Here is a 7,923-nt window from a genome sequence, read left to right as displayed (position 1 = left end):
AACGCGCTGTTGTTTTACTTTTTTGGCCGTGTTTCACTGTGTTTTAGCATGCGTCGTCATACGCCAAGTCGCGCCACGCACCCCGAGAACGGTTACATAGGACAAAATCCAGAAACACGAAACGAGTTCCTGTTGCGAGTGTAGTCGCAGAGAGCTCTGTAAACACAAACGCTCTACCGGCATATCGAGCCGGTGCATCTATCCGCGATAGCTACGCCTGCAACGCGAACTTTTGATAAAATCATTGTTCGCGTTGCAGTTAATTCATCAACAGAGAAGATGGTTTTAGAAAACCAATTAAAAGCGTATAATACCGTAAATTGCTTCGACCTTTCGAAAGGTTAGGAAAAGTTTACAAATGTTCAATTTTCAAAGGTGCTATGTACTTTAATACCCGAGAGAACAGAAATTTATTACTGGCTATTAGCATGGGCTCGCGTTCCGCGCGATGCTAAATCAAGAAAATAATTCTCCCATAGCAACGTGGATACAACTTTTGTAGCCATTAAAAAGATTATTCAGACGCAAAAAGTTGTTTAACGATACACTGACGGAAGGTGTGTGTTCCGCGACACGTAAAAATGTCCTTGGTTTGATTCTCTCAAAAATCAATCACGACGTTTACGAAATTCGAGCAACTTTTATTAATTCGTTACGTCGATCATTGATAGCCTTGTTTTGTAAAAAGAGGGTCGTGTAAGTTAATTATCGGGGAAACTTTTCGTTTAGTTAATTTCCGTTGAATGTTAACGACTTTTATTTTTGATCGATTTTCACGTCAGATCCGATGATATAACTTGCGTTCATTGATTGCGCGTCGAAGGAGGTCACGAAAGCAATCGGTTTCTGTCAGTTATTCTAACTTTCGCCGTTTCAACTATTTCTTTTCCCTTCGTCAAACAAATTGTTCGTCACAATCGCTCACTTTTATGATTCTTTTTTTTTTCACTTTACACCCTCGTGTTTCTCCTTGGGGAGTAGACGGTGTTGTCGAAGTTGTCGATAATTCTTACGGCCAGCAACCCGTGCCAGTGATATCAAGAATTCTTTGTCTGTAATATCAAATTACAGTATCTTCTTTTATGTTTTTTTCCATCGTTTACTTATTGTAGGAGATTTGTATTGAATATTTGTGCCACGCTGTAGTTTTGTTCAATGTTAATTTATGTGCAAAAGGGTTGAAAGTGTTTTGTTGAAAAAAGAAGGGGTTACTAGGGACAGCGAGACAACAGGGAGTGAGAAACGAGTGATTGTGAAAGACGGACGTGATTTTAATTTGTGTTGCTAATTATTAATTTGTGTGTTCCAAATTCGTTTATTATAATTATATGATTTGTACATTTGTTCCAAATACAATTCTCTTTTTTAAATCCTACATTATTTTAAACAAATTGACACTTGCGTTGTTTTCAAATAACGTTGCGAAGATTGAGAAAGCAAAGTGTTATTTAACACTAGAACTACCGACAATTATAGTGTGTTTATTTGTATCAAGGGAATTGAAACGATAGGTGCGTAAAGAAATGTATAATGCAATGGAAATAAGTGTTTATTCATTCTCTCATAGAAAATCAAGATAAATTTCCAAAAATTCAGTCGAGTAAATTTTTTACAGGTTTTATTAGAAATTACGAATGGGTCATTTTGACTGGTTTGGTAGTTCAAGTGTTAAAATAGTTACATTTTATTTTTGTTTCAAGTCTCGACCCGATATAATTAAATAATTTCGAATAACGACAGATAGAAGAGTCGTTTCTTCCGCTCGTCCGGTGGCTAAAAATGTTTAGGCATCTTTCTTCAAGTTCTCCGCGAAGAGAACCAGTTTGTTGGCACGTACCACTTAAAGGGATAAATTTCGGGGGAGTCGGTGCCGCGAATCGGAAGAAAAAGACAGCGATCCTTGCGAACGGTACTTAAAATCCTCGGCACGTGCGACCCTTCGAGGTCCTTGAGAGCAAGCCCGTACAGACACTCGAGAGAAACGATCGTATGTACTTTTCAGTAAACCGTGCTTTCGTAACGACGTATGAAATCGCGATCAGAAGGAAACAGAAAGACTGTACCGATCGTCCTGCGCATGGATTCTTCAAAGTAACTTGCTTCCTTTTCTTTCTTGAACAATAATTCGATCGATCTAATTGAATTCATGTGGCCGTGAATATTTATAACGAACAAAATTGAATTAGAAATCCTTCGATAGAACGAATTCCTTTATTGGGAAATTATTCAAGATAATACGATTTTAATTTCGTTGGTTGGTAGGAAACGTATCTAGGAATTCTTTCTACTATAACTGAGCTGCCTGCGGAGACCGCGGTTTTCAGGGATGTCTAACCGAATATGGTCAGACGAGTCGTATCTACTGCAAGCCTAAGTCTCGTCGAACGCATTGTGGATCAGTGTTAACACTTTAACTGCCACGTTATCCATATATGGGTGACAGGATTTACCACTATATTACTAGAAAAATTAATTCTCAAGTTAAGGCGTTGAGGGGAATAAATTTGGATAGAATTTGTGAATTTTAACAAGGTTACAAATATAAGTACTGAAATAAATTTTAGGTTACGTACCTAACAATGGTCTAGAATGAAAATTTTACTTTGGCAGAATATTATACGATTTTGGTTTGGCAGTGAACGTGTTAAGCAAAATGTAATCTGATTACATTTACCCAAGTTTACACGTACAAACTAATTGTATAGCAATTACACTATAGTTACACAGTAATTGCATTTAAACTGCACGGTAATTATATTTAAATCACATGGAAAGTACACGGTTTAATCATTTACAATAGCGATTACCGTGTAATTACTTTGTAATTACAGTATAAGCAATTGTTGCAAATGTAACATTTTTCTCAATACTGCTGTAAAGTATGACGATGTATATTCTTTCTTCTCTAGTTTCGAATAGATTCGAGCAATCAGTAAATTTGAGGAATCTTTTAACCCCTTAACGCTCACATTTTTCGAGTGGACCAACAATGATCAGTTTTCTTTATTGGACTTGTTTCTAAGCTGTATAAAAATGCGATTTTTGTTAATTACAATGTTGTATCTAACGTATAATTTCAAGGAAAACAAATATTGTTATCCCTTAAATCGATCCATTAAACAAATATCATTTTTCAAGGTAGTCAGACTCGGGCATGAGCGTTAAGGGGTTAAAGAGTGTTGCAGTGATACATACAATGCAAAATTCATTTATGTATTCTAACTTGTTGAGTTATTAATGGCGAGAATGGCTCGTGACGCCAATCGCTTAATTAATCGAGGTTAAGGAAGACCGGAGCTTGACGTTACCTAAATAAAATTAACTTTTTCATAATATTCGTGATTAACGAGCAACGACTTGCAAGGACGGGGTTCGAGATGGTTTCGTTTACGAATGATACGCAAGAGTTCGTTTCGTCAAGCGACGAGTCGTAATTATCAAAGGGAAAGGAGAATTAAAAGTTCATGGTTTCGTTGAGATTGGCAGAGAACTTTGGAAATACTTGCGTACTTATACGAATCGGATATTTTGTCGGGCGGGCGAAGGGTACAAACGATCGGAATTTATTATCCGAGTTCCTGGGGATGTTCTTGCGGATCAATATAAGAAGCAGAATTTTAGCCCCGACACTCTTGACGCCTCTTCCAGGAAATTTCTTTATTGAAAATTCTTGTAACCGGTGGAAAAGAATAATCCGTAGACAGCTATCGTAAATGTTTAAAACGCGATACCGGGAGTTGTTCTTCTTCCTTTTTTCGAGGAGTGACGTATCATCAAATGTTCCAAATTTCTTCAAATTCTGTCTTGCAGCGCAAAAATAGCTTTTAATAGAAGTAAGCTGTTTGAAAACGCGTCCATTGACTGGAGGGCAGGAGGATACGCGTATCGATGGCGTATTTTGCACGGGCAAGCTTCTTACATTGTCAGATGGGCAAAAGGGCGACGTGCCAGATCCCTCAACGTTTCTTCTCCTCGTCTTTTCGAGTCGAGCACTCTGTGGGGTTACGTCTAGTTAGAAGTTCAAACGCAAGGAACGTTGTGATTCGTGCTGCCTTTTCAACGCCTTTCAATCCGAGAAACCAATATCCCGATTCTTCGCGACCTGCTGATAAATAGCTGTAACGGTGTCGCGTTGCGAATTCAGTCGAAGCAGATAACGATGGTCGCCTAAACATTTCTGTAGCTCATTTAATCGATGATACAACATCGAACTACCACTAACAAGTAACTCGAATAATTTCACTTCGTGCATTTTAATTTTCTCACTCTGCGAAATTCATTTCTCGTAACATTTGCATATCGAAGCATCCCACCGCGGATTAAGAGATGGCATCTTAGTCACGATAACGAGAACAATTTTTAGCTTAGCGTTTCAGTTTTTTGCCGCTTGTAAATTATTACCTCGTTGGTCCGTTTTACGTGGTAAAGGGTGGCGCTGCGACAGAACGGAAATTAGCGAAACATCGCGATGGATATTAAAAGCTCTGCGCGTTCGGACGACGAGCGGAAATGTTGGCCGAACGAGTCGTGTGCTTTGATAGGGAAACGATAGCCAACAGTTTCCCCGCGTCGAGACGCTTTTTCCAATAAACGGAACCGATCAGGGCATCGATAACACGTACGCTCCGCGTGCTAATGAACCGTTCTCGCACGTGTACAAATACACGACTTTCTAGAAAGAATCTTATCGACTCTCGATTATTTCCTAGCTCGGAAGCGACGTTTAAAGCTACAGGACGTTTTTCACGTTATACGAAGAGGAACGAACCCGTTAAATAAAGTATTATTATTATTCTTGTATACAAATAATTGGGGCTAACGTTTTAATCCCAGCGTCGAACGATTCAACAAAGATTTACGAGGGACGTCTTTTCCCAGGCCTTATTAAAAACGTACGCGGCTATATTCGATATCAGGCGTTGGTTTAGGCTTGTAATTCTTGATGATCGGAAACGCCGGGAATAAATTGCGTTAGTTTAACGAGGTACGTTACACCACGGTCTCCGAGGAACGGAAACGGGAGCTGGTTCCCTGGCGAGCTCGTATTTTATACCGTTGTCCCGCGTATCGTCCGACTTTCCCGGTAAACTGGTCGCAGTCTGTGTCGATGTTTTATTTTTTATCGGTTTTTCTCCCCTCTCCGGAAAATACAAGTATGAAGGGGAGGAAATGCGACCGGAAGCGAAAAGGAAGAACAACCGTGGAATGATCGAATGGGAAACGTGGACGATTGAGGAGAAAGGGTAAAAATACGGAAAAATCAACGTATCGGGATTAAACTGTACCGGTAAAAAAAACAATATCGATCGACAAAAAAAGTACAAGGGCAAATTACTAAATATGATAATAACAGTCGGGAAATAAAGGATATCGAGCTTCGTGTCGAAGGCTATATGGAAAATAGAAGAAGGTAAAATAAAACGGTATCATGGCAAGAAGAAAACAGAGAAAAACCTGGACGGATGAGAGGTTTGGAATTATTAAAAGGAAATATGATTTGAATTAACTTGAGGTCATGTAGCGATGACCTTCTGCATAGTTGCAGGGTTCATTTGCTGCGTGAAACGTAGAAGGGACGAGACTCAGGACGGGTGAGGGCTAAGATGGTGTGAGTGACGTTTGATTGTTTTCCGATATCATGGTTAACCGACTTCGAATGTTGAGCCTCGAGGCTCGAAAGGAAAAATAACGAGGCCAATTAACGTTCCCGACGCGCCTTTGCTTCAACGCTCGTTTCGGACGCGATGACACGAGCCGAAACCCTGAATAACGCCTTCCATATCGCGCCCGGCCAAAACAATAGTGTCGAGTGCTTCGGTTACGATCGCTAATTATCGAAATAGGAACGATTCTGCGTGGAAAATTCGGGGAACCGTAATGTTGTGAAAAATAAAGAGAAATATACTTGATAATAAATAAGCTGTTACCTTCCACCGTCGGGAAACAAAAGAAAATTCCGATTACGCAGCTGGTAGTGCTTTAATACCGGTAATATACAATTCTGAAATCGTTCCCTCGAGAGGTGTAGCTCGAGAGTGGTTTTTGAATAAAAATTTCTCGGGCGACGGTGGTCTTAAAACGACGAAAAAATTGCCTAACCGAGGAACGATCGAGATAATGTATACCGGCTAGAAAACATTGTACATAATATAAATATTGTAATTTCCAGAGTCCAGAGAGAATTTGGTTTTGTATAACACAACCTCTTCGACGATTTACTCGTTTTTTCATCGTAAGTGGATATTTCTTTCAGACAGCAGACGTGCGTTAATCGTAGCGTTTTACAAGATGACACGGTCGAGGGAGAATTCATTTTCATAGTAAATGAAGTTCAGGGGTTGAAATTCGATATAGATTTAATTCCCTAACAGAAAGTCCTGACTAGAAGTTTCTTTAACGGGCTGTACGCCGTCGGTATCGTTTAGTTTTATGCTTTTAACTTAACCCGACTAGTCCGTTGATCTCGTAAACGTTGGCGTATCCATTTGAATTTGCATTTCAAGTTGTGAGCTCCTTATCCCGACCAGCAGACCGCAACTTGATGAAATAAACCGGCGGTTTGCTTTTATGCATAAATGCTTGCGTTTTCGACTTCGTTGTACGGCAAATGGCTGGCGCGAAACTTCACAGACGTTTCACCATGTAATTAATTATCGCTTTAAACTTTTAGTCTATCGACGAATTTTATCTTATTTCTTTGCCAGCCCTACTTGAATTCGTTGGCTAACTTTTTGTACAAAAACGTATCAATGGCGAACTAGAATTCTAAAGAGCACTTATTGCTAATTGGTAAATATGTTTGCTTTAAATCGTACGACGAACAGTATTTGAATATTTTTCTCATTTTGCCGAATTACTGTGCTCCCTTAATACTTGAGTACTGTATTCAGGAACGTACAGTATACAGCGTAGTAGCTGTTTGCATACTATTTGCGGAATTAAATTGAATTCGAACATAATCCAGTTCTTTGGCGATCATCGTTGCTCCTAACGACTGAGACTAGCAATCACAAACGAGGTCATGGCATGAACGTTCCTTGAGATTTTCAACATCGAGTCTCGATTCTATTTTCGTTATCGTTCGCCCAAGTTATTGCAAGATTATACTATTCGCAGATGAAGGTACAATCGTTCCTTTCGAAGCATCGTATAAGTTTTGGACGAGTTCGTAATCGGATTTTTTACCGGATTACTAAATATCGAAGATACGGAAAGAATGCTCAAACGACGTTTTGAACTCAATCTCTGCTTGCGACTGATGGCCGCCTGTTGCGCAAAAATGTGTGTGCACTGTGTATTTGCATGGCTTCTTTGTCTCTTTTCCAATTGACATTCCACCATCCTTTTTCCCTTGCTGTGTCATCCTGGGATTTCAGAAGCGTTCGTAGGAAAATACTGCGAGGGAATTTCAGGGAAAGAGTACACAGCCGAAGTGTTAATAAATCGTTTATAAAATTTCCTGATAATGCAGGAACGTTAAAAAAAGCAGGACAAGCGAACGGAGTTCTCTTTTAAAGTACAATACAGGGTGTTCGGCCATCCCTGGTAAAAATTTTAATGGGAAATTCTAGAGGCTAAAATAAGACGAAAATCAAGAATATCAATTATTGTTTTAAAAAATTATTTTCGGTTGCGGGGGTCAATTACAATAATTTTTTGTGAATAGACACACCCCCGAAATCCTACACAGTTTCGAGAAAAAAAATTGTTTACCGAAAATATACTGTGTGACCGGAAATGTTTCTATAACTTTTTAACGAAGCCTCAATCAACAAATTAGTATCCTTGATTTTCGCCTTATTTTGGCCTCTAGAATCTCCCATTAAAATTTTTCCCAGGTGTGGTCGAACACCCTGTATGAATGTATTTGATAAGATTATTCACAAGGCAAAAAGAACAAGGATTGTTAAGTTTTGCCATTTG

The sequence above is a fragment of the Colletes gigas genome, unplaced genomic scaffold (genome assembly GCF_013123115.1).
Source record: "Colletes gigas isolate AHSC1104 unplaced genomic scaffold, ASM1312311v1 Colletes_gigas_Sc00021, whole genome shotgun sequence".
NCBI lineage: Eukaryota > Metazoa > Arthropoda > Insecta > Hymenoptera > Colletidae > Colletes > Colletes gigas.
The sequence above is the reverse complement of the archived record's forward strand: the minus strand, read 5'-3'. Positions refer to the sequence as shown.